The following is a 24,961-nucleotide window of genomic DNA, read 5'->3' as shown; positions in this document are numbered from 1 at the left end:
TAAGGATATTCAGATGTTTGTTATAATCTGCACAAAACAACTAGATTACCAACTTAGAAAACATTTAGCAGTTTATGACCTTCAGTCTGTGCAGGACATTAAAATTCATATAACCTCCATATTCGCTTTCCTTAAAAAGCATTCAATGATGCCTGTAGCACTACTTGCTCTTTTAGTAAATAAAACACTGCTTTTGTTTCAGTGCCATTCCAGCCTTATCAAAACCTGTCTCTTCATTTGTCCATGGAAAACATACCGCCAGGTTCCACCAGGCTTAAGTTTGTCATTTGTCCTGTTTATGTGACACAGGCCTAATTTCATCAGCTAAGCAGATGAAAAAAGAAAATCAATAGTCAGCAGATATGATGCCGAGAGTGATGTTTGATTGCGACTGAGAAGAGAGAGTGTGAAATCTGTCTCCTTAAAATTTGCTGCTGACTTCGGGATTCAGCTGGGCATTTAAACCTACACACATGACAATATCCTTCTTTTGGGGACTCCACATCAAACTTTCATCTATTGCTGTACAATTTCTGTGCATCAAGGTAATCATGCCTCAATAAGCTGTGGTCTGATTCATAGAAAGACTTGGTTGTTCACAGATCTAACATCTCCCCAGAGATTTCACTTTAGCCCATAAGTCTTCAGGAACTGGTCAGGCTTCGCTGCCTAAGTGCATACAGAGCGACTCCCTGATGTCTTTACACCTAATTCAGGACATTAAGACTTCACTGTACAAAGATTTGTGTGCTGAAATGTGGACCTCACAGAAAGACTTATGTACTTAAAACCTGAAAAGAAGTTGCTGCTCTCTCTTGCTGACCCAGGCAGCGATAACACACAAAGGCTACAAAGTGTGTGCTGAGGTGCTTGCACACACAGTCTCCACATTGGAGAATTTATACCTTACACAAAGCATGTGTGTGAGAAGGTTAAAGACTTCCTACAGCTGGGAAATGGGGGACTTCAATTTACCAGGTGTCCGCTGGAAATACAGCACAGCGGAGAGGAAACGGCCCAGGAGGTTCCTGGAGTGTGTGGAAGATACTGGCACAGTTGGTCAGGGAGCCAGCACGGGGAGATGCCCCACTGGGCCGAATGGTTACAGACAGGGAAGGGCTGGGGGGCGATGTGGTGGGCACAGGACAACTTGGGCACAGCCACCATGAGACGCTAGAACTTTCTGTTCTCAGAGAAGTGAGGAGGGGGGTCAGCAGAACCGCTGCCTTGGGCTGCCGGAGGGGCTGAGGTTGGCCTGTTTAGGAGACCGGCCGGCGGCGTCCCTTGGGAGCCAGTCCCGAGGGGCCGAGGGCTCCCGGCAGGCTGCACCTTCTTCAGGAAGGAAACGTGGAAGGTGCGGGAGCAGCCCGTCCCCGTGTGCCCACAGACCAGCCGGCGGGGGAGACCGGCCTGGCTGAGCAGAGAGCCGGGCTGGGGCTGGGGCAGGGAAGGAGAGGTCACCGCCTCTGGAGGAAGGGCAGGCAGCTCTGGAGGGCTGTGAGGGTGTCGCGGGGCTGTGCAGGGGTTAGAGAGGCGAAAGCCCAGCTGGAGCTCAGGCTGGGCACTGCTGTAAAAGATAACGAAACCTGGTTTTACAAGTACGTGAGAAACAAGAGGAGGGCCAGGGAGAATCTGCGCCCTTTACTGGGTGCGGCAGGGAACACTGACACAAAGGGTGAGGGAAAGGCTGAGGTACTCGATGCCTCCTTTGCCTCCAGCTTCAACAGCAAGACCAGCTCCCTCAGGGCACTCAGCCCCCCGAGCTGGAAGAGAGGGACGAGGAGCAGAACAAAGTCCCCACAGCCCAGGAGGACACGGCCAGTGACCTGCTGCTCCGCTTAGACACGCACAAGTCTGTGGGGCCGGCTGGGATCCACCCGAGGGCACTGAGGGAGCTGGCGCAGGAGCTCGCTGAGCCGCTCTCCATCACTTACCAACAGTCCCGCCAAACCAGGGAGGCCCCAGCAGGCTGGAGGTCAGCCGGTGCGATGCCCATCTACAGGGAGGGCGGGAAGGAGGATCCGGGGAACTGCAGGCCTGTCAGCCTGACCTCGGTGCCGGGGAAGGTTACGGAGCAGATCATCCTGAGCACCATCACGCGGCACGTGCAGGGCAACCGGGGATCAGGCCCAGCCAGCACGGGGTTATGAGAGGCAGGTCCTGCTTCACTAACCTGGTCTCCTACAACAAGACAACCTGTCTAGTGGAGGAGGGAAAGTCTGTGGATGGTGTCTACCTGGGCCTTAGTAAAGCCTTTGACACCATCTCCCACAGCATTCTCCTGGAGAAACTGGCTGCTCATGGCTTGGACGGGTGCACTCTACGCTGGGTTAAAACCTGGCTGGGTGGCCGAGCCTGAAGAGTGGTTTTTGGGCACCTCACTTCAAAAGGTTCTGGATCATGTCCAGAGAAAGGGAATGAAGCTGGTGAAGGGTCTGGAGCACAAGTCTTATGAGAAGCAGCTGAGGGAACTGGGGTTGTTTAGTCTGGAGAGGAAGACACTCAAGGGGGACCTTATTGCTCTCTACAAGTACCTGGAAGGAGGTTGTAGGCAGGTGGAGGTAGGTCTCTTTTCCCAGATAACTAGTGACAGGACAAGAGGAAACAGCCTGAAGGTACACCAGGGGAGGTTTAGATTGGATGTTAGGAAAAAATTATGACCTGAAAGAGTGGTCAAGCATTGGAACAGGCTGCCCAGGGAGGTGGTGGAATCACGGTCCCTGGAGATATTTGAAAACCACATAAATGTGGTGCTTAGGGACATGGTTTAGTGGTGGACTCGGAAGTCCTGGGTTAACAGTTGGACCTAATGATCTCAAGGGTCTTTTCAATTTTTCTGTATTTCTATGTTCATGTTTCTATTTTTTTATGGCTGTGAAGATGATCATGTGTATACACCTTGCACTACATATACAGCAGATCTCTGAAAAGATAGAGCTTCAGCCATTGCTGAGAAAAATATGCAACTAAAAGCCATTAGCAATAAACTAAAAAATCACATTCTGTACATAATAGACTGAAGTATAAAACCATATATGTTACTTTCTGAAACAAAACAGCAATGGATAGTTCATTGCTTTGCAATACTGCTTCATTAATTAGGATTTGGCTCTATGATATTGGTAGGAAAAACAGTTCCAGCTTCAATGGAAGCCTTGCAGGACTCTCCCAAATGCTGCACTTTTTGTGCAGATTGATATGGCATCAATGCTAGGAACATCAAATGGCTTATGCAGAACAGAAGGGTAAAGACCTCAATGAAGCACCGGTAAAATTTCCAGTGAAAATTCCTGTTCTCAGCATTGCAAACACTGAGTATTCGGAGATATAGCCTACCACACTGCAGTGAACCCATCCTTCAAGTAGAACAGAAAGGCACATGGATATTTCTGGATGGAAAAATACCTACATAAAATATGTTTTTTTACAAGAAAAACATAAATTAACATTTTACCTGCTCCACAGAGTTGCTTCCTTAGAGAATCCTGTTTTTAAATGTAGCAGAGTGCCCCGTTTTTCTGATTATCCTCAGGATAAATTCTGCAACCCATTTTCCCTTCCAGTCAGTTGTACAGTGTAAATGGAAGACTTTCTGTCTTAAAAGCCGCAGGAAAGTATGCATTTTCAGATATTTTCAAGAATAGATATTGACAACAGACAATGTTATACTTTTGGCAAATCCTTTATCACCGTGTTCCTTACAGTAAAGGAACAAAACGAGTAAACAGAAAATAACTGATTAATAGTTTCACATTGGCATGCCAGAAGAGTGTTAAACATCTTTGGGAAGGCAAATCCTTCACTTAAGTTTCAAGCTGAAGTAAACTATGAACAATGCATCCCTGCTGAACAGAGAAACTTCTTACACAAGGACCCTGCCTAACATGGAAGCGTGAAGCAGCCATTTCTAATGCACCCTTCTGTAAGTGTGGATCTACAGGGATATCTTCTGTGGGGTCAAGAACCTCTGTGTGGAAAGGGGTGAGAGTCTGCCTGGGTTAAGCAGAGGTGAGAGTGATGTGGCATCCTAGCAGTACTACTCAAAATTTCCCCAGAAGTGAATAATAACAATAATAACAAGAGCGATAAGCTCTGTTGCTACCCTAACTTCTGAGTTACTTTAGTGCTACAGAGCTTCCTTCGCAAGGGGCACACACTCACGCTCCTCCCAGAGAAAAGCCTGAGCTTAGTCCACCTAAATCATGCTTGTGGGTGTTAGTAAAAAGCATCATCAAATCCTGAGGGGCGACAAGTTAGGGACACTTTCCATGATGGATTTGCAAAATCCAAACAGGTTTCAAACACCTTAACGTCAGGTGTTTGGTTCATGCAAGAGCTAGGATCAGAACCTCCTACTTCATTGGAGAAAATGCAACAATAAAACCTACAAATTTCCAGCTCTCTGGCCCCATCCACTTTACCCCCAACAGAGCTACCTGAGCAAAACGTTAAAAGAAATAGTCCAGTTTGAGGGATTAACAGAGCCATTCGCTATCCTGGATTTTGAAACAAAAAGATGAGAAACAAGTTGTCATTTAGCAACTAAATACACTTCCAGCATCAGTAGGTGGTTGTGTTTCTTCGGGTTTTTTTTTTGTCTAGATAAGGTGTATTGTAAAAATGCTAATAACTTCAAGCTGACAGCAGAGTGCACTAAGACTACAACACGTGAGGAATGAAAATTATTCTCGCTCTAGTACATTCACCTGTGAAATACCGTGTGTACACATTTTGCTAGTTACCTATGAGCCTACTTTTGAACAAATCAATGACACAATTACTCAGGAGGAGGAAAAGAGGGGAAAAAAAAGGGGGTGGGAGTCATGTAAAGAATATATTTTGTGATATACATAAGACAGCGTTAGTGTTCTAATAAACATTTTTTAAAGCTAATACCAAAACCTAACAAAGGCATATTAAACATAAGACATGTGAGGAAATAAATGAAAATAAGTGGAGAAGCTAAACATTGATTTCCTTTTATATAATTCTGGTGATGAGCATTATTTCATTACGTGTTTCACCTCTAAAAAGATGCGTGACCCAATCATTCACAGCCCTATGCTGCCATAAAGATGATCTGAGGCTGACTTCACCTATGAAAACTCATGCAAGGAAATATTAGAGGCAGCATTAAAAAAAATAAAATTACTCTGTAACATGAAGTACTCAAAACAGCATGGCTGTTGATTAATTTTGCTTGCTAATTTCTTGAGATCATGGATATCTCCTAGAAGTAATCTGTGAAGTTACTCCCACATTATAAACAAAGAGATCTGATCATCCTAAAATAGAGGCAGCAAGAAGTCATGAAGTCTACCACCCATATTTCAGCTGCAATGACTGTAACTGCAATTGGCCATGGCCATATTTTAGAGTAGTTTTCTAGGTTCCTTGTCCTGTACGGAGAAGTTTGGTAAGAAATCCTGAAAGACATCCTCAAATACCCTTCACCTTAGGTACCTTGTGTGTTCCTTACTAGCAGCCAAGGACCCGGGCCATTAAGTTCAAAGGATATGACCTACTCAAAGTTTAACATTCTATTTAATGTTAATTTATAATTGAAATCCTACGGAACTACAAAAGCTTTACTATCTTTATTAAAACCGAGTACATTTATTACAATCTAAAACTGCAGCAGGGAGATTCTGGGTTGAATATTTCATTAATGTAATTTTTCTTTTTTATTTTAAAAGAAAAATCTTGGGGAAATTTAGTGAAGGCAAGGTCTTTATGCCCTGCTTCAAGAAAGTACCCAAATACTACAAATATAAAATTATTACTTTAATGAGACATTGAATGTACAGGTTCCTTACTAGGTTCCACAGGAGCCTAAACTTGAGAGACATCTTTCAGTTTGAAAGATGCTGTAAAAATATCCCTTTACATACCTTGTCATACATTCCACTGTAGCATATTCTAGCATCCTTGTTCTCTTTTTGCATTGACCTGCTTACACAAGGGATAACGATGTGATTAGCTACATTTTCATTTACTTCTCATGTCTTAGGAGGTGATAGGTCTGCTCCATTAGCACAAGGTTCTTCTCTCTGCTGCAATTTGCATATAGTTAAAAAAAAAAAAAGGTTTAATGTTAATATTGCAGCTAACAAGGTATGACAATTTTAAAAACAATCATGAAAAAATAAAATCTGCAAGACTTTAAAGCAGGAGTGTTTTCCACAACACAAAAATCCATAATTCATACAGAAAACTGAAGGGACACTGAGGATGTGGTGCCTGAAAGATTTTGAAGTATTGCTACAGACTGTGGGAACATCCAAGTGTTGTTTGACACGGGACCAGTATTACCAGCCACGCAGTTTTTCATCACCTCTTGGGGCAATTTTTCTTACTTCATAATTCAGACAAGCAAATCAGATATATAATTTGATCATCCTGCAGGGAGCTGTGTTTTTTATAAAAGACAGAGTCCAGAGCTCCAGAAATTTCACTTAGTACTTACAGACTTACCCTTTAACATACTGGAAAAAACCCAAGGTCTGGAATGTTTTGGGTGTTCGTAAGGCAGAGCAGCATATATTTTCTGGAAAATGAAAATGGAAAGGAAATTTTCCCTCACTTTCAGCAATGGAGAGAACAAAATAAGGTATTTACAGAAGCACAAGCCCGAAAAGCTATGAACAAAACCCAGTTGTTTTCAAAAGCATCATCTGATACTAGGTAGAAGGAAGAAATTTTTAGATTTTTTTATGATGAGGGTAGTGAGACATTGGAACAGGTTGCCCAGAGTGGTGGTAGATGTCTCATACATGGAAATATTGAAGGCCAGGTTGGACGGGGCTCTGACCAACCTGATGTAGTTGAAGATGTTCCTGCTCATTACGGGGTGGCAACTGGACTACATGACTTTTAAAGGTCCCTTCCAACGCAAACCATTCTATGATGGGGACAAACTTGCATGAGTTAGCTTAAGAATTCATAGTCCACAGCTATTCTAAAGAATATTGTATATAGCCATATACTGCATGGCCTTACTAAAGGAATCAGCCCATTTCTACATATAAAATCTCAAAGCGAGAGAGAATTTCTTAAATGTAAAACTGAGCTCTTTCTAAACAAATGGAGGGATTGAAGAGCTTTCTTTTCCCTCTAAACTGCTTTTGAAGCTGTTTCCTACAGAACTTCTGCAGAGTGTGAGAACTTCTGCACAGAGCACACCTGAAGTGAGGCAGAGACACGACTGAGATTAATTATTTTAAAGAAGGAAACAACCATTTGCAGAAAACCTAGCACAGTGCTCATGCAATCTAGTTACCTACATACAAAAGACAGTGCCACTTCTCATTGCATTGAAAGAGTTTTCTGTTCTTTGTACACGGTGCTCCAGCCCAGTGGGGCCTGGTAATAAGTGGCTCCTAGGAACAATTGCAACATAAATAACAACAAAAGCACATGCCTTATTGTAACTGTAAGAACACTAACCACATCCAGACCTTCTCTTTAACTGGCATAGCTTTGCTGCTTTTACTGAAGTTACAGCAATTTAAACCAGCTGAGAATCTGACCCAGTATCCCTAGTCCTTCCATTGTGTGAGTAAAGTAACTTCTAAAAATTATAATATCAGAAAATTTGATGGTCTGAAAGTATATCGGTTTTTAATATAATGCTTCTAAAGCAATTAGAAAGGACTTCAGTTTTTGAGAAAAACTCTATAATGGTCATTTTCTCACTTTATATATTGAATTAATAACACTTCCAGAAAGTTAAAACCATTTTTTCTCACAGCTGCCTTCCTCAAGTTTCTGCTTGGTATAAGTGATACAGTATATGGCAATGGCAGTTTTGAAAAAGTAATAGTTTGAAAATAGGTAAAACAGACTGAAAAGGGACAGCCTGAACACAAAACTTGAGATCATATTTATGAGGCTAGATCCCTACACAAATCCCTTTTTAATATGCTTGTTGAGCAAGAAGCATTTGTAGGGTTAGGATCAGAATGGGTGGTTATACTTACAAATTTGCCACAGCTCCCTCTCTCTGGCAGTTGTGTTTTGCCATTGTTTGGGGGCTTCTTGTTTATATAGCTTCCGATCCTTTTCCCTGTCTCCTAATAACCACAATGGGTATTGTTGATATTACATCCTAGCTCCTATCTCAGCTGTCTTTAGGCTCTGAAACTTTTGATTTCTCATAATGTCACAAGTAAAAACTGAACTTGCCCCATGAATTTCAATGGTTGCTTAAAATGTGGGGATTTTTTTTTCTTTTACGGCTAGGGCTTCCAGGATTTTTGCTGTTTGATGTCAAGAAGTATGGACATGTAAAGAAAAGATCAAAGTACACTCCCGGTTAATACAACTCAGAAAAAGTTACTGCACAAAATGCTGGTAAAATTAGACTTCATCAAAGAATCATGGATAGCTAAGGATCAAGGGGAAACATTAAAAATCCGAGTAGAAATATTTTTTTAAAAGCAGAAGAAGGAAGAAAAATTTGGTTTTAGAAGGTATTAGGGAAAAATGTTACACATCATTATCTAATTTCATCATATTTTCATTTTCACACTGGTTTGCAGCTAAAGTGCTGGAAGGTATATTAGAATGTCCGAGGGTTAATAATTTTGGTAGTGGCCAATGAGCATATCATCTGAATGAAGACAAAATATTTACGTTTGATATCATAATACTTCACAGTTAGAAAAAATTATAAAATATGGAAAAAAATATAGTCTTGTTTTCAACAATAATAGCAGCAAGAACTTTACAAAAGATGACCATTAGGTATAAACATTTATTTTAAATGTCTTATTTTTTGTTTAGAAAAAAGGAAGGAACTACTTTAAAGTATCCCATGTCTTCCTTTGTAAGGAGTTCATTAGACAGGCTATGTATAAGAAAGCAACTCTATGTTCCATATTACACTACTGCTACTTTTAACCTCCTCTCTACCATTGTCCATACCATCTGTTTCAAGCAGCAAACATTCCTGTAACAGAGAAATTATTGAAAAATTGAGAATACCTAATCAAGAGATAATTCATTCCATAGGAAAATTATGTGTCTAACCCTCACAGCTAAGATCGTATGCCCTATATGATCAATCTGAAATCACAGTTCTAATAGTATCAGTTACTGTCAGTTACCTTGTTATTGCTATAAATGACCAAACTTTCCCAAGAATACTGTTAATATTTTCTGGTAATGAGTTTCACACATTAACTATGTTGTGTAAGTTGTTGCTCTTCTTACAGGTTTAAAATGCTGCTTTTAATCTGAATGCGTTCTTGCATCAAAAACACATGAGTTACTCTTCCCATGCTTTCCTTTACACCAGCAAATCCAGTCCTCTAAACATAACTAAATATTTTTGTCTGTCTCTCTGCAGCAATACAGAATGCTGCAAATTAATTTTTGCCACTCTTTTGCAATCCATCTGGGCAATCCAAATAGGACAGGGAGTTCAAGGTGAAAACACTGCTGATTTTATAAAATTGTTCTATTCCACTATTGACCAACTGTGCTTCCTCCAGTTCTTCATGCAAACTGAACTCTACTGGCTTGGCTGTTGCTGGGCGCTGAACAGCTGTTTCATTACACTTGTCTCAAAAAATGGTAATTTTTTCTCTAGGTAAGTAAGACACTGACAAGTGGAATAGATTTAATCCGACAGGTGGGAACTTTATTAAACAAACCCCAAAGGAAAAGTAGAGAGATGTGAAACAGTGTGGTCCTCCTCTGTAATGATCACAAAGTGCTATTTAAAGAGTCCAGTCCAGTAAGACTACAGGACTTGCACACAACTGTAGGGTGCTGACACTGAGCTTTCTCTGCAGAGTCCCAGAGCAAGGATTCAGTGGTGTTAATAGCCCAGGGGTGTCTGGATGAGAAGAGAGAAAGCAAGCCAGTGGCATTCACTTAGAGTGAAAGAAATTTAAAGCCATGCACAGTCCCGACCTTGCCTCTCAAACTGACTATGCACCTCAGCCACTGCGCAGGAGTTGAAAAGAAGAATGTGTCTTTGTCCAGTGAGAAGCCCATTTCTTTCTGACCCTGGAAAACCCAACCGTTCAGAGTCTAAAACATGCCAGAAGACTAGTCTTTCCCTAAGAAAAAGAGAACTATAAGAACAAAGGAGAACAAGGTAATGCCACTAGGTAGAGAAAAACTGGCTTCCCATTCTTCTGGGGAGCTACGAAAAAGCCAGTTGTCTACATGTCTTAAAGATGAAGCAGTTACTGCTTCAAACTGTGAGCATGGCTCTCCTCTCCCACATTGATTGTTCAGTGCACAGAAGATAAAATGAAGGAAAACTTGTGGCAGCCACACAGACATAAAAAGCTGTGGGCATTTCCTTGCAAACCCCTTGCCCACAGAATTCATATTCCTACAGTCTGTCCATCCTGCATTAGTCAAACAAAAGCTGCTATTTTGCCATGTAAGAAGGAGTAAATGTTTCCCAGATTGAGACAGTTAATTTAAATGGCAGCTGCAGAGATGACTATTCTTACCCTTTCATTGCATTTTGAACATTGATTTCAATTGCTATCACCCAATGAAACTCAGAGTGATAGGATGAGGATGTTCTTACTTTGATCTTTCTTCAAACAGATTATGCAAAGGACTCATCCAATGTTCATGTGTGAATTTGTTATTTTTGATGATTAACATTTAACTAATGAAAAAAAAAAAAAGAAAAGGTGAGTTAAGTCCCTAAAAATTCAGAAAGCACCAACCCTCTTTCTGGGAGACATCACTGAGATGAGGTCATCTTTCACTTTCAGTATCACTGTTGCAGATTTAAAGTATTTTTTGTAGTTTGCAGAACTTCTTGGGATTTGACTCCCCAGTTATAAGCTATGAAAAAAAATTGCTTCAAATTCAAGCAATTGAATAACTTCCAATATCAGGTTCTGTGAGTAGAAATAAAAAAAAAAAAAAAAAAAAAAGAGCTTTGTACCCGTTTCTGCTGATTCCTGGGAAATAATCTTATTCAGTGGACATTTGGTAATTTGGATTCCAATCTCCTTTTCTTTCTGGTTTGCAGTCATAGCAAAAGCAGAGTATTTTTACCAAGGTATGCATTAGAAATATTTTAGAAACTGTGGGTTTGAATCTGATACATTTTCAAGTAGCTAACTCGATGGTATTTAAAGTCTTCAAGTAGCTAACTCGATGGTATTTAAAGTCCTTCCATACATGACCAAGTATTTTGTCACAAACTCTTGAGTTTTTCCTTTCCTCCTTATAATTTAATTTTCTTCTTTTTTTCTTTTTTTTTTTTTCTGTGTTCCATTTTGCTTCCTTCTTTTCAGTTTTTTAATATGCAGTGCATTTCACATTTTCTTCCATTTCTTCCATCTCTTTCCTTCCTTTTTTCTGTTATTTTACTCCTTTTTCCTTCACTGTTTCTCTTGCTTTCTTTGATACTCCACTTCTTTCACTCCATCAATCTATTGATTGACAAGTTGATGTATTGCTTTGAAAAGGTTCTCCAAAATAATTTCAGTACCACAAGAACATTCAGATGCACACAAGGCATGTTCATTTTCAATCCATTAAATTGTCATTGGAATACTGAAATTGCTGAAGTGCAGTGACAATACTCCATTTTGCTTCTTCAGAGACTGTAAGTTTGCCAAATAGGCACAAATCATGTATACCAGAGTCATACCCATCAAAATTGCAGCCTGTATTCTGCACTGCTCAAATTAGAGTCTGCTGCCAGATTGTTTGAAAGAATATACAGGAAAGTACACAGCTGTGGCAGTCTCTAACTAAATGAATAATGCAATATCAACATCTGTAGGATTTTTGAAATGCTAAATGTTCAGATATGAAGCCTCTGCTGAGGACACAGATGGTAATGATGTTGTTCTTGCAGTGGTTCCCACCAGAAACGGACAGAGTTCCATAATCAGACTGGACTGTTAATGCCTGAAACAATACTTTCCTTTAGCAGTGCTAGCTCTCAATGCATCGCAGAATGACAAATGCTTGCTTTGTGGGTTGCATTTAATTCCAAGCTTTGTTAAGCTAAAGAAATCCGGTAATGAATATGGACATCTTCAAGCGCGAATACAGATGCCAACACCAGTTGATAGCACTCAGCAGGTGAATTTAAACTGACAATTCAAGTTAAGGTAGAATAATTAAAATAAATTTTCCGTTCAGAGCAAAAAGCATAACGAAGTCCTGTGTTTACCTCAGAAAAACACAAACTAAGCAAAGTTTTCCTATATGCATGACAGTATTATTCCATGGCATTATATGTATTTTTTCTGCTAATTAAAACGCATCAGTATGCATTGTGTACTGAAAGAATGAAAAGAAATAAAACTGATCTCTGAATACAAGCAAACATATCTGTTTATCATCCAGTGTTTTAGGGCACCAATGAAAGAAAGCACAACGTCTTATAATTTATTCTTTGTCCATTACTTTTTTCCATCAATAAAAATTGTGTTCCAAAGGCATTGAGCAAATACAAAAAAGTACTTTTGCTCAAATTAGATGATGTCCCTGGAGTCAGAAAAAAGCTAAAAGAACTAACTGAAAAGTCAACATAAAGTTAAGCAGTGCTGAGAGGCAGAGGAATTATAAGAAGCTAATAAGGAAAGCAATAACTATACAAAACAACCCTTAGAGAAGGCATGATGTCACCGATCAACTCATCTGGCCAGTCATAGCCTGAACACCTGATCCCAGGCACAACATATCTTCTTAGCTGGGATAGAAAGATTGAGGATTATTTCCTTTGTGCACTGACACAGCTGAGACAGCTATGTTGGAAAGTTTAAAAACTGTACCCAAACTGAAGAAGAATATTTGAAAAGCTTAAAAGACAAGAGAAAAGGTCAGGATGCTAAACTAGAAGTTCCAGGAAGCTTGTCCAGGCAAAGAAGAAAAAGGATTGCATCATTTTCAACAAAGGTTCTTGATCAACCCTATACCTAACTTCATAAATTTCAATAACCCCCTCTTACTTGTTTGCTTTAATTTTTAGGAAAAAATCAGAGCTTCAGCCACAAGAAACCTGACATAAACAGCAGTTACCTTTCCCATTTAAATGGAAACATGAAAGGAAAGGAAAGGCAATCTTCAGCGACAACTACCCACCTCTGCGAGACTTGGGGTTGATAACCAGTGTGCTCTTTAAGCAAGCAGCATCATTTCTCTGGGAAGGGATGAAACATGCTTATTCCTGAGAATACTCTGCAGCAAAATCTGAAAGGGACAAGGTCCTGTATCACCCACATTTCTGTCCTCAGGATCTGCTTGGCAGCTTTGTTGTTCTCATGCTTTTATCATGCCCAAACTACTTACCTTGTCCTTCACGTCCTGTGAAGATAGGGAGCCACATGCTTCTGCTACTTGCTGGCAGAGCGGTCAGGAAAAGTGGATTCCTATTTCCCTTTTGGTACTTAGACTTTGGCTCCTTCAAATGTCTGAGCTGCTGTCTGGCAGAAGGCTGGCTTGGCTCTGGCGCTGGTGATGCCAGCTAAGCAAAGCCTGCAGACAACTGTGCCTTTATCCCTTCAGCAGAGAAAGAATTTTCCTCTTTCTAAAGTCACATTTTGAAAAAGAATAATTGCTATTAGAAACACTTGGCAGGGGGAGGTGGGGGGAAGGCAAGACAGAAAGAAAGGTAAGAGCAGCATAAGCACTTCCTAAAGTCAAGAAATCCTACAGTGCCCTGGAGTGGAAGACCCTGGGGGACCATCAAATGGGCAGTAGTTCAACAGTTTAATCACCTCATAATACCCCAAGGGATGCAAAACTGTGCACAAAAACTTCAGCTATAGTTTTAAGAGTAAGACAGTTGCTATAAAACAGCCTCTCAGGTCACACCATTCTTTTCCAGGGGAGGCAGGGGGAAGCGTGCTGTTCTTCCCATAGGAGAAAGAGTAGCATTCATAGCCAAAGAACAGAGGCAGACTGTGAACTTTGGGGTCACTGAAGCTGTTATACCCAAGATTAAAACCCAATAAGAGTTATCCTTAAGTAGAGAGGCTAAACTCAGGACCCCTGTGCTGTAAACTGAAGAACTCCTGCTACTAAAGCAGCAGATAAGGATGAAATGTCCAGATAGGGATTGAAAACACATGTGCAAAATGTGCATATAGCTCTGGGCAAAAGTAATAGAAAAAGAAAAAATTACGAACTTTGGCAGGGGTTGGGGGGGGAGGCAGCTCTAGGATTTATAAGTTTCTACATAGGAAAAAACCAAAAAAAAGATGAATGTACACCTTAATGCAGAGAACATTAACATTTTGCACATGCAGGAAGCTGAGCTTCAAACCAAGCCACAGAGGGCCTCGGTGACTTGCCCAAGGTCAAAATATAAAACCCATGTAAGGCTCTTTGATTGTGATTTGCTTTCTAATGTAGAGAAAGCTCACATGCTGAGGGAACTGAAACACTTTTCAGGCATACAAGAGCTCCATCTAACTAATTTACTATTCATATATACTTTAAAGGATCTGATCCCAGTAGATGTTTGTTCACATCACAAAGCTACCACATATTTTGAAATATGTGAAAAGACTCGGTAGAGGAAAGGCCCAGAAACCCAAAACTGAAATAGAAGACATATTACAAAGCAGGATCAAAGAGTACACTGACAGATGCGTTCAGGAAGCTGAGACGGTGTTTCTATGCTCTGTGAATATCTTGAATCCAGGTTATCTTGTGTTAATATTCATACGTAAAGCATTTATCAAAACCTTAATAATGGCATTAATATGATAATACAACTTCTGCTTTCTTGTGAAACTTTTACAATTGGTAAGACTTTGAATTTGTTTTTCCCCTTTTCTATTGCTCGGTTTATTAAATCAAAATCTGATATTTACTAAGGTACGTTACTGTAACAGCTGTGCTATTTGCTACAATACACTCAGGCCTGTAAGGGCCTCACTTTTTAGTAACATGAGCTTCCTACAAAAAATCCGAGCCAAATCTAGAAAAGCCCTTAGACAGCCTTATTTTTAGCTATATAGTTCACTCCAGTTGAACAGTCACTGCACAAAGATTCAGAATTACACAGTTTGTGCAATACTTTGCTAATGGTCAGCAGCCTTGCTGCTGCACCAGTTTCTCTCTGTAATATGTGTCCTAAAACATGCATATGGTTCACACACGTTTTCTGTTTGCTAAGAACACAGAACCACAGAATCTTGTCTTTCTGATTTGACTGCAGGCTCTGCTTTCTGCTGCACATTTGCTACCCAAATAAACAAAATAATACTCTACAGAAGAGATTATAAGCATTTTTCCATGACACCCTCATGCTAAACAGTCTGATAACTGTGACATTCTGACCATTATGGAATGTCCTTACACCAATCTATGTAGCTAATTGTATTTCTATTGCCATAAACAAGCACCTCCCTAACTGAGGAAACTGATCTATAACAGGCACTGATCCTGCAGATTATGAATGAAAACCCAAAGAATAAATGAACTGCTTGGAAAAATGATGATTTCTAGATCTAAGATCTTAGGAGTGTTTCAGTATGTTGAAGAACCTCAGAGAGAACAAAATGTCTTAGGAAAACTTAAATTATGTAAAATACTGAGATGTATTATATGAGGCATTTTAAATAAGGGCAGAATAAAGGCTAAATACTTCTGAACTGTCTCAGAAAAATTAATCCTTCTTAATTCATGCACCATTACAAGACCGATATTAAAATGCCTCCTGCTTTTAGGCTGATGTGGTTATAATTATTCATTTGTTTTAATTCACATTTTATGTACTGTATGTATTTTTATGCAGCACCAATTGTGGTGGCATCCAACAATTAAAAACAAGCATAAATTAATTTCTCATTTACAGGCAACCATCTTCAATTAATGAACTAAAGGACCTTCTACAATTTTTAATTAAAGTTCTGAATAAGCCAATACATCTCATATAAATCTTATGAAATCTGAACTTTTCAAGAGGACCTTTTTAACACCATCTTGGAGGCCATTTTATCCCTATTGCAAAAATAAGAGCCTAAGCATTTTGTCTTTCTGCCTACCACTGGGTGCCCTAGGACTGGGTAAAATCCTCCCAGCACCACTTGAGCAGTAGTTAGTGTATTGATTCTAGCCTCAGAAAAGTTATGTTCAATTTTTTAGCACCGAGTCCCTAAACGACCCTGGGAAAGAAGGCTGGTATTTTATATACAATTTCTTTGTCTCACAGAAGTGCCGCAGCACAAAGTCAGAGAGTCAGTGACAACACGATGTAGAAAACATAAAGTCTTCTCTATAAATATTACAATCACTAGACAGCGCTTTCCTTGACAGGGTTCATCTTCAAACACAGCCCCTAAACTTGGACCCAAAGGTGCTATTTTGGGTGTAGATCCACAGAACAAAAAATAATTTGGGGCAAACCTCCCAGGCTTCTCTCTGGGATGCAATGTCTATAACGGCACCCTTTGTATTAATTAGGCTTTTGCAGCTCCTGAATAAGAAACAGCATGCAGTGACTATTGTCTGGGAACTGATAGTGTCACTACACCCAGCAGCCCAGCAGGCTTTTGCTTGTAGCCACGTATGGCAACATGATGGCAACTGAACAGAGAATCTAGGATATATATACATCCCAAACAGTCACGCTCCCAGGCACAGCACAGGAGGCAAAGTTGCCAACTATTGCCTGAACAAGAACAGACAATGAATAAGCTGAAGTGGAAAACATAGAATTCAGAGCTCATGGCAAACATGCCCTCAAGAAGAGATAAAACATTGAGAAATACAGATACATTTCTAACAGGTGTAATTTAAATAAAAATCTTTTTTTTAGATCTAATTTTGGACCGTATCAGCCCCAAGTCAGACTTCTGATGAAAATCTAAGAGATTGCGGTAAAGATCCCGCTCCCAAGTAGCTGAGTCCTAAACTGACAGAGGTTGAAACAATAGAAATCAACATTAACTTAGCACTGACCACTGCTTTTCATGCCATAAGCAAGTTAACTGCTGTACAGATAGAGACATCATTCTATTAATAATTGATTGGTGAATATTAGTTTATCAGTATTGAATGTGAATACTTTTCATGAGTATGTTGCACTGCATAACCTATATTACAGACTGAAATCCTAGAACTTATTTAGAACTTAGCTACAGTGGGAGTCAGTGATGATAAGAAGATAATATGTAATATTACATGGGTATTAAGGTTCAAATATACGGTACAAAAGTAGAAGTATATAGTACCAATATTTTGAAAAAAATAGCAGTAAAACATTATATTGTTTTTAAAGGTCCTTATGGACTTTTCTTTCCAAAGATGCTCTCTGCCTTCAGATGTAGAATGATATTTCTATCGTTACCTTTTGTAGGTTAGGAATATTCGTGTTTAAAAGAATGAGAACACTACTCATCAATATTTGAAAGACATGCGAGGAGGATATCTATATCAAACTCCCTCTCAAATGATATAGGAGCACATCAAAATTTTAGAAATAGAGCTACTATTTGCAAACCTAAATATAGATTTATCCGATATATCACGAAACATGTAGTCCCTTTTCTAAATTATTAGTAGAAATCTTAGTCAATTATTTACAGTCTTTCTTGGGATAGCCAGTTAGAATATTTTGGGTGATTAATTTGTACAATGCTTTTTGTTTACCTCATGCACAAATGCATATATGTGTATGTTCTATAAAAATGATAGTTTTCATACACAAAGGACAAGTGCATTCTTTTAATCTGAATGGTCCTGTAACTTAGAGGCAAATATAAATTGCTCAATAAGGAGCTATGTATGTCTGTCTCCAGTGAATGTCTGTATCTCTCTGCCTCATCAAACAGCAACCACCATGTGTAGGCAGAAGACTCCTGGAAATTAAATAAATAGTGCCATGCAGAGGAAATAAAACCAAGCAGTTCCATAGCACGACATAGTGAAACGATGATAAAGCCAGATTTTACAGTGCTTCCAATCTGTCATATACTTGCCATCCTGAATTATATGATACTCTGTAAATCTGCTTTTCACTTTAAAAGTTACAGAAAGAGCCTATGCTACAGCAGATTTGAATTTGAAGGGACATATGCATATATACTCATACATCCAGTGCTAAAAGAAAAAAATTATATTGCAAACTTCAACATTGTAACATTGATAAATATCAGAAATATTTCCATTTAGATTTCCTGACTACATAGCAGTGTTTAATTCCATTTTCACCTACTTTATTTTCTAGAACCTCTTAAAGCCTGACTCCCTGTTATCTTAGCTCATTGTCCCGATAAACTGAGTTCCCTAGGTCCCAGACCTGGTTTATCTTATCTAAGGTACCCTGCCCGGTTAATTCTCATTTATTTTGCAGCAGGATTTATTAGCTGAAGCTTGACAACACACTGAATGCAATGCCTGGACAACTTAGAAGTCAGGCACACAGACCTGATGTCACTCCAAAAAATTGTATTGGCACAAGCTTCATTTCCCCCATTCTTGTCACAATATCCTCTACCTTGGGTTCTCACCTGCCCGCTCTCTCACACTTCTCTCTTCTAAGGAGACCTACTTTCCCCCCTTCCATCTATGTCAGGCAGCTTTCCCCTCCTTTCCCCTTTCAGCCAGGAGCAGCCAACATCGTCATTGCAAAACCTGAAGCATGTGAAGGCTAGAAAAAGTCTTCAGGGAACAGCGATGCTGAAAAATAAAAAGTCTGTATTTAGCTGCATGAACCTGGGCAAACTGGACAATTTTCAATAAATGCAAAGCAACCCCTCTCTGCCAAACTTTTTTCACAGACATAGTTCATAATTATTTTAAATTCAGGCTAGCAAATATTTTTCTATGCTAATGAGTGAATACTTGTAGAGTTTTCCAAAATTGTTCAGCTCAAGTAGTCACATCTAGGCAAAATTTGAAGCATCTGAAAGTAAGTGTCAAGGAACACAAACAGGTATTTCTCCTTATCCCATCTCTGAAAAAGTTAACCTTGAAAACCTTCTTACACAGACAAAGGTAAGCCAAGCATGTTCTTCTTACATTCTGCAGCTTTTAATTTTTATATGAAGTGCACAGTCATTATCCAATGCTGAGGGCAAGTGTGCCAGGGGTGGGCATGCTGTGTAGATTTCTCACGGTACTATTTCACAAAGGCATTGAACATTTGCCCCAAAGAGAAGAAAGGCATTGAACAGTTGTCACAACTCTCTCAATGGAAGAACAGCAACATTACTGAAAATGTTAGTGATCTATAGTTCATCTTTATTTTACCCTCATGTGCTCAGACATGTGGACTTTATAAAAGAGGTCTCAAAGGTAAGGTCACACAGGGAGCAATAAAGCAAGTGTTCAAATACTGCTCTGTGCTTGTATTTCAGGCATTAGCTATTATTTCACAGGGACAAAAAGAGGACACCAGTTCCTTGCCTGTTCCTTCATGTCAGAGATAACACTTCAAGAAATGGTGTCAGTGCCAGCTGCGATGATAGATTTTGTAATAGGAAACTGTTTCACTGGGAGACAGACATAGGTCATCAACCTGTGACTCACACAAACATGCTCAGAGATGTTAATGCAGGAAGCAAAACCAAACAATTTTGGAAGGTTTCTGTTATTTTTACAGATATTAGAGAAAGTTTCTACAAAAGGGAAATGCTGTCTTGAAATCTGTTAAATGTAACATCCAGATACAGCTAAGAAACTCCATCTTCTTCCCAGCACCAAAAAACCCCACACCAAACCCCCTTGCTGCTAGGAAATTGAATCGAGAGGTAACAAAGATACACCCTCATTTGAAAGCAGTGAAATTTGGTGGTGCGAACCAATGGGGGTTTTGTTTGTTTGCTTAAAAGTATGTAAGAGCCAAAAGACTGGGAATAGTTTTGTTTTCATGTCCTAAAACTTTTCCAAGCTTTTATTTTCTTGGCCTCTGAAAGAATGAAAAACTGAATTCTCAATATTGTTTTTCATGAAATTGTAATGTAAACCGAAATCAGAGTGACTGCAAGTGCTTCGGTTTAAATTCTCAGCTATTATCTTTATAGGGCCTGAAGGACCTGAAAATTTTATAAAATGCATCAAAGTTCAGAGGTAAATGTAGTCAACAGCTTTTTCACCTCTGGCACAATATATTTATGTGCTAATAGTAAAGTTTACTTTCACAAGAAAAGCAAATTACTTACACTTAGTATAAGATTGTGGAATTAACTACTACAGACACTAGCAACTATCTAGATAGCTGCTTGTTTCCATCCCACCTAGTAAATATTTTGGTCTCTGTCTCATAAAAATAAACCAAAATTTCCTATACACAATGGTGACATGAAGAACTTGAATATGAGCACATGGAACATAGCTGGAGTGAAACTCTTATGACAGTGTTGGATAGGCCACATTGAAAGCAAATGGTAATACTTACCAGTAGAAAATAATCACTTAAGACTGATGGCCATATTCAAGAAATACAAATAATTAAAGCTTTGCTTTTAAAATGTTAGTATTATTTTCTTCATCATCCATCCCTATAACAAGAAATGTGGCTCCTCTTGGCTCTCACTGAAAATTTGGATATTGGAGGATGTTACACATGACCATTTTAAGTACAAGGAAGTTGTGGGAGTAGTGGAGAGAAGCACATTTCCAGTACAAGAATACATTTGAAACGCCAATATCTTTCCTGGATTCTATCTTAATTTCATGCATAATGAGATGAACAGAAGGCTATCATTTCATTTCAGTGCACAAGCGATCAGACCCTAGATACCATTGCTGTAGTGAACTTCATACTGAATTTCAATGGAGGAAACTTTCACAGGCCGATGTTAGATATTGTTTGGAAAATTGGTTGGGGACAAGTTACTCACACAGCAATGTAGTAACATTTTCCCCATGGAAGAAAAAACCTACATTATCACTTCAATTATGAACTTGATATCTCCAGCAGCATAAGGCACAAGCAATCCAAGGTAACTCTTCCATCTTGGTCTCCTCTCTGCTAACGTTATCAAGATTTCTAGATGGTTCTTTTCCTTTAAGTGAAGTAGGTACAAGATGCAGTGCTCAGCCTTATACCTGTGACTTGATCTTGTAAAAAGCTGAAAGTCCTGAACAAACATAGACCCAAGGAGTTCAGAATGTATTCTTGTTGAAATTTTTTACATAGCAGATTTTAATGTCTCAAATAATTGATTTTTTTGTCATCGTTAATCAGGAGTTACTGTTCTAAAATTATGAAGGATGTCAAACAGAATTACACATATTTTTGCCAAGGCCTTTGATAAGGTGGTTTTCTTCATGGAAGTTATGGTCTAGAATTTGGCTGAATACGTTAGGTTTGTGAGACAGGGAGGGTCAGATGGGAAGCCTTATTAACAAGCCCTAGAGATATGGAGGCAAGTTTCTTACCTCTGTAATGTTGCATATCCTTTGTTCATCAAGTATTATGTGTTTTTTTCATTCTTTCATGAAAACTCAATAAGCAACATCTACATAAAAAACCAAAAACAAAAACACTTCATTGAAGCATAGGTTAAAGTTCCTCCTTTTCAACCACTGCTTATTCTCGTGTGAGTTGGTAAACACTATCTAGAGGCTAAAAATGCATACCTGGACCATCTATGAGATGTATATTTGAGTCCTAAATAAGCCCTAGGTGTTTTTGGAGGTATGTTCTGTATGGTGATCAGGCAGTATTGACACTTTCACATACTGTTAAGCTTTCTACAGAGAAAGGAAAACTTAAGACCATGGTTTGAGCTCCACAGTATATCCATGATTTTAACATGAAAAACAGCAGATGTTTTTTTCCTATTATGACTTCCCAGTTGGCAGATTTTCTGCTCAGAGGGCCTACCACCTGGGCTTATGCCAACAGAAGTAGGAACAGTTGGATTTAGTCTGTGATTAACAGAATAAATTCCCTTTCCTACAGACAAAAACTCTAGATTTTTATCAGAAGGGATGTGTTAGAGAAAAGTGATGGCAAAGCCAAGTTGTCACACTTAGATGTACTGAGGAGGTGACCCTTTTGGAGAAAGAGTCTGCCCTGCTGAGTGCAGAGGGTGCACAGAGTCCCCACCACCAGCATCCCCCAGCTCTCGGCCACCTGAGCAGTAAATGTCCTCAGCTCCAGGCTCCTTCCCCAATTCCTGCTGCTCTGGGCTCTCATCCTCATTAAGTCTAGTCTCTAAAAATATAACTGACCTAGACGTTCTCTTCACTCTTGTTGAGATACACCTGCAGTACGTTCCTCAGAAGAACTTCAGATATATGTACTGTATGACAATGGGATTGCACTGCCTATAAAAAAAAAAAATCACATCTTACTCTTCTTAGGGTAAACCACAGCTACGCTTCCATTTTTCTGTCACAAATTTTGCTGTTCTGGTGATCACTGCTCATATTCAGCAACCATTTCTTTCCTGCACAAAGTAAAACCATTGTCCCCAAAAATCAGAAAACATGAGTGGATACACTTACATAGTTTTCACTGCTTTGGTTCATGAGGATTGTCTGGCTGCTTCCACCTTATCTGAAGGATGAGAGCAAGTGTCCATTACAGTTCCTGGACAGAGTTCGTTCTTTGCAGGCAACATCTCATTTTCCTCTGAATGCAGGGGAGGAAATCGTTGTATGTTACGCTCACCCAGCTGTTTCAAATGTTTACTTTGCATATCCAATTGGGATCTGTATCATCTGTAGGTGTATTCTGACCTCATTCCTTTCCTTTGGTTACTGTAATCACAAATTGCCTTATTTCGGGGAGGGAAGACACATTCAGAGGAGAGAAATCTACTTCTCCAGAAAACAATCTAGACCAGGAACCAGGTGCAGGCTATTAGTGAGCCTGGAAAACAATCATTTCCTTCCTCTAAGTACGTGGAAAGCCTGGAAAAGATGCACCACCTTTCACACGAGGTACCTTCATGCACACAGTGGCATTGCTGCTGCTTCCTTCCCTCTTCTGCTTGCCCCACTACGTAGGCCATAGACTTTAAAATTTAAGCAGAGTTGATTCGTACACTTCAGCTGGAGGCCCTGCTTCCATTTTTTATGAAAGATTAAAGGCAAACCTCTAGCATAAATGTCTGTTTTCTTACCTGCTTCAGCTTAGCTGTCTGTTGCTGTTCATAAATACCTACTCATTACTAGTGGTACAGTACTGTGTGTCTCATGGCCATGTCAAAATTGATCTGGACTATAAATCAACAATGCTGTGAAACAGAGGAGTGTCGAACTCCTGTGAAAACCTCATCCATGTGATGTTCTACATTACATCCATGCATGCAGCTGCTGTCGTTGTCATCTGAAACTTTTCCCAAGATTTACATTAGGTGTTACCTTCCCCACACCGTTTAAAAAAAACCAAACAAATACAAAACCCCCACCCCCACACCATATTCAGGGCTTCCCTTTCAGGACAGAATCTGGGGTTTGGGCCAATGTTAGTCACAGGAAAACATTTCTCTAGCTACTGCTACAAGCGCTAAAGCTCGTTAAAGATCTGAGCCAGCTCCTGTGGAAGCCATTGGGAATCTTTCAGATGACTCCCCTGTGGTTCAAAAAAGGCCCTGAAACACCTATATTTACTTAAAATCACCATTCTTTCCAGTGAGGATCTTCTGCTGTTTCTATATGAAGTATTTATAAAAAAAATATTGAACTATATTTCACAGTGACTCAGTAAATAACTCATGTCATGCTCAGTGCTTTTGGGCAGTAATTAAAGATTTAAGGCATTCAACAAAAAATGTCATTGCTTAATTAAAACCAATAAAAATCTTTCCACATTAAAATATTTGCCTGTTGCCACTCAGACTTTGTTCTAGATGTACTAGAGGATTTTTCTAACTAATCTTACTTAAAGCAAGCAGTAAGCTATTTTTCCCTGGATGAAAGCTTTTAAAAAAGTCATATTGCCCTAATCTTTACACCGTTAAGAATGTTAATGTGTATTTATTCTTCAAACGTGTGGTCCCATATGCATTATTTAATTTCATTAGAGATAATGGGCAAATTGATACTCACTTTCATACCGCTTGTGTTTCTGCTTGTGTTTCTTTGTTGGAATTGTGGAGCTATAATCTGGTTATTATCAGACAGAGCATTATATACTGTGTCAGCCTCTACAAGGGGCTCCCAGGTCCCTCTCCAGCAGTCCCTTGGTCTATAAAACACACACATACTCTTAGTACCTCTGAAACAGAAAAAAATCTGAACTTTCTCCTCCCTGCCTGCCCAATGCCATTGCTTTGATGAGTAACACCAATTGTTTCATTGTTCTTGCAGAAGGCTCATTTTCATCACATCCCGAGAAACCACATAGCCATCGAAGCAAAAGAGACAGAATGCCACAAAGGAAGGAGAAACCTGGAACCCACATGTATCGTCCCAGTGAGAAACACAAAGTAGCATCCTGTCATGACCCAAGTTCTAAGGAACTAGCTGGTGTCTTCAAGACCCTCAAATGGTGTATTCTGGGCACTTGGAAAAGACAAATGTTTGGAAGCCTGGTCTACAAAACCTAATGGGGAAAAGGTCACGTTAACCTTTATCTATAAGCCTGAAAGTCTATCCCTTTACTTTCTAATTCCTGGTTTTGGAGCTGTGGACACAAGGTTAGAAAGAAAATTTGTGTTTAAAAACACCTTCTTAGGTAAGTATTTGTGTATCTTTCTTTTTTCCTGGTTGAACAGTACTTAGGCCTATTCTGAAGTAAGAAGTAGGAAGGGAAAATGACAATTCCACAAAATAAAATTTTGCAAAATCACCTCAGTGAACCAATATGTTTTCACAGAACAGATGGTTCATAATGCAGGTTTTTCACCGATATGGTTACATCATAAACTATTCTTCTAGCATAGATATTTGAGCTAGTTCTGTCTGGGCTAGCTTCAGCACTGGCATCAATTTAACTATTCCAGTAAAATACTTCGTTCAACTCTGCTGAATTCAAGTCAGAGTCTTTCTCGATGTTTAAATATCCTGTCACTGATTTCTTTTTGTCCGTTACTTTTATTTTGATGTTCAAAGA

The 24,961-nt window shown here is 39.4% G+C and overlaps 1 long non-coding RNA gene across 1 annotated transcript in view; it reads right to left on the bottom strand.

The window, feature by feature from the left end:
* Window positions 1-23,025, bottom strand: part of LOC114012820 (uncharacterized) — a 59,216-nt gene extending 36,191 nt beyond the window's left edge. The window contains exons 1-4 of the long non-coding RNA XR_008746124.1: window positions 22,408-23,025; window positions 21,334-21,413; window positions 6,475-6,547; window positions 5,892-6,053 (exon numbers count right to left, since the gene is read on the bottom strand). This is a non-coding gene — a long non-coding RNA (uncharacterized LOC114012820). The remainder of the gene's footprint in view (window positions 1-5,891; window positions 6,054-6,474; window positions 6,548-21,333; window positions 21,414-22,407) is intronic.
* Window positions 23,026-24,961: the final 1,936 nt, after the last annotated feature.

This window comes from Falco peregrinus, chromosome 2, assembly GCF_023634155.1.
Source record: "Falco peregrinus isolate bFalPer1 chromosome 2, bFalPer1.pri, whole genome shotgun sequence".
Taxonomy (NCBI): domain Eukaryota; kingdom Metazoa; phylum Chordata; class Aves; order Falconiformes; family Falconidae; genus Falco; species Falco peregrinus.
The sequence above is the reverse complement of the archived record's forward strand: the minus strand, read 5'-3'. Positions and strand labels throughout refer to the sequence as shown.